The sequence below is a fragment of the Canis lupus genome, chromosome 25 (genome assembly GCF_011100685.1).
Source record: "Canis lupus familiaris isolate Mischka breed German Shepherd chromosome 25, alternate assembly UU_Cfam_GSD_1.0, whole genome shotgun sequence".
Classification (NCBI taxonomy): Eukaryota; Metazoa; Chordata; class Mammalia; order Carnivora; family Canidae; genus Canis; species Canis lupus.
Window position 1 is genome coordinate 37,673,979 of NC_049246.1, and position 2,601 is coordinate 37,676,579.

Consider the following 2,601-nt stretch of genomic DNA (forward strand, 5'->3'; position numbering starts at 1 on the left):
TTTCTTAAAAAGCCAACATAGAAAATTTGAAGTGCTGCCCATGATTCTACTCGAGGGATTTATTCATATTTAGATAAAATTTCCCAGTATTTTATATTATTTTTGAAGACCCCTAAACTCCCAAACGTAACAGAACTGTGAGGACATGATGCCCTCCTCAAGTGCCTGGAGTCGTGTGTCTCCTACGAGACAAGCTCTCCTCACGGGTTCCTCAGGAAAGCTGCCTTTCTTGAGCACTGCTTCTCTGTGTTAAGCTTTTAAGAAACTTGTGGTGTCTCCAGCTTGCCTCCTGAAACAGTTCTGAAGTCTCCAGGGAGGAGACTTTTGAAATTTCAGTCTCCAAAGGAAAAAAAGAAACCTCATTCTCAAAACTCCAATGAGTGAATGGTGTTTCCCATCATGCCATTTGCTTCCAGACTTGTTAGCTTTATCTAAACTTTGCACTTTTTAAAATCCCGTATTTTCCTAAAACCCCAACACTCATTTTGATTTAGTAAAGGAAATTACAGTCAATAAAAGTAATCCCAGAGAGATCAATAATAATCATTTGTTTGGAAAGCCACCACTCTACCCAACCTTTATACTCAAATGACAGTAACTCACCTGCAATTCTGGAAAACCATGCAAAGACATTAATTTCTAACTACATACATTTTTCCACTCAAAGTGACAGTGAAGCTGCTGCCAGAGCACACAGGAGAGATTGTGGACCAGGAGGCAGAGGCTGTAAGGGTCTCGCAGTGTGACCAGAACCTCGGGGGGCACGCTGGCTGACACCAGGCAGCGAGCTGGGGTGTGCAGTCCCTGTAGGAAGCCATGGGCAGTTGAGAAACGTATGGCGTGTGGCCCGATGCTGGCGACCACCCCGGGGAGCTGTGACGGCGAGCAGCACACCTCCCAAGGCACCGGCGGGGCCGACTGGCCTTCAGCCCCTCCTCCACTGCTGTGGGGACACCTACCTAACCCGTCACTTGCTGTATTTAACATTTATGCCGTGTAGATGGCACCAGACTCAATTCATGCACCACATCCTGGTTTTGAGGAAAAAGTTAAAGGAGCTAAAGAGACATTTTCCAGCCGACTGGAAAAATCTGCATATATACGGTTATAGGGAAGCAGTAATTCTGTTGGTTGAGCTGGTGATACAGTAGCGATTCAGGGGAATAACCTCATTTTTCGAAGTGCGTGCTGATGCTGATAGCATTTAGGGTTGAGACGTCCTGACGCTTGTAGTCTACTTTTAAATGCTTAAATAAATGTACCTACATTTTGAAATAGCCCAGCCGGCTACTGAGTTAGTCACAATCAGGTTGCCCGTCACAGAATGTGCTTCCTTCGTTCGTGAAGAGGGAAGAAGAAGAGCCATGGGTGGAAGTTGCCAAGATTGACCGACGAGCAGCCTTGCGTCCGTGACGCGGTGGAGGACGAACGGGGACGTGGCGCTGGCTCTGCTGCCGTGCCTGACTGCGGGACGGTGCAGGCCCGTCACGGGAAGCCCCCGAGCACCCCTGACTGTGGCTGGGGCGCAGATACCCTGCCAGGCAAGCCCTCCACTGAGAGGAGGGCGGTGCTCGGAGGCTCCAGGGCCACTGTCCAGGAACGAAGCCAGAGACCACGTGCCACCATCTCAGCGATGCAGAGGCGCCACCAACGCTTCACCTCAAAAATAAAGACATTTGGAAGAGGAAGGGTTTGACTTTAGAGTCCTGTTAACAGAAGAAGCCCCTGGGCAGCCTGCATTTTTACCTCCAAATGTAGCCTCTTTGCTTCGAGCCCTTGACGGGGGTAGTTAGCTTCGTCACGGCCACCAGCGTTCTGTGACGTGCTCCATCAGCCCATGGGGCAGACCCTCATCCGCACCTGCTGCCAGAAGTCCTTGTTGCCGCCACCGCTGCCCCCCCCCGGTGCACATCTGAGCCACAGTGGGAACGAACCAGACCGTGTGCCCCAGGGGACGCAGGGAGTGAAGTGGGATTGGTTGTCAGGGCTCCCCCAGCCAACCAGAGCGATGGAGAGGGAGCCGCCAGTGCCGGATGACCAAGTGGGGGACGCCCCGAGGGACTGCAAGGCCTGCCGGAGTCCCCTGCAGAGGAGGAAGCAGATGCCCAGCACGCAGCGTGGGTGCTCCTGAAATCTGCTGCTGCGCGGCTGCCTGAAGAGTTACTCAGGGGAGCCTCGCTGGGCGTCCACGTTAAAGCTGGCCCTACGGTCACCCGAGGCTCATGGCCTCTGCGGCAACACTTCCAGCCCCTGACACCATTGGGGCGCCTCCTCCTGCCATGTCATCAGAGAGCCACTAGCAGCCTGAGGCCTGTCACCCCTCCTTTTGTCTCTCACAGCACCGTGTCCTCTCCTGTCCTCACAGAACGAAGGCTGAGCTCAGGACGGTGGGGTATCTGAGAAGGACGCATTCCCAGGACGTCTACTGCGGCCTGGCTGTTCATCCACCACTGTGTGTAGATCCTAAATTACCTGTTATGGGTGCGTGCAAGGAGCAAGCAGTGTCTGCAGGGCTCGGCTGGGGCCTGGGAGTGTGTTCATGAGGGGCGACTGTCCACCACTGTGTGGGAGGCACCCACACACAACAAATCACAAGCACCC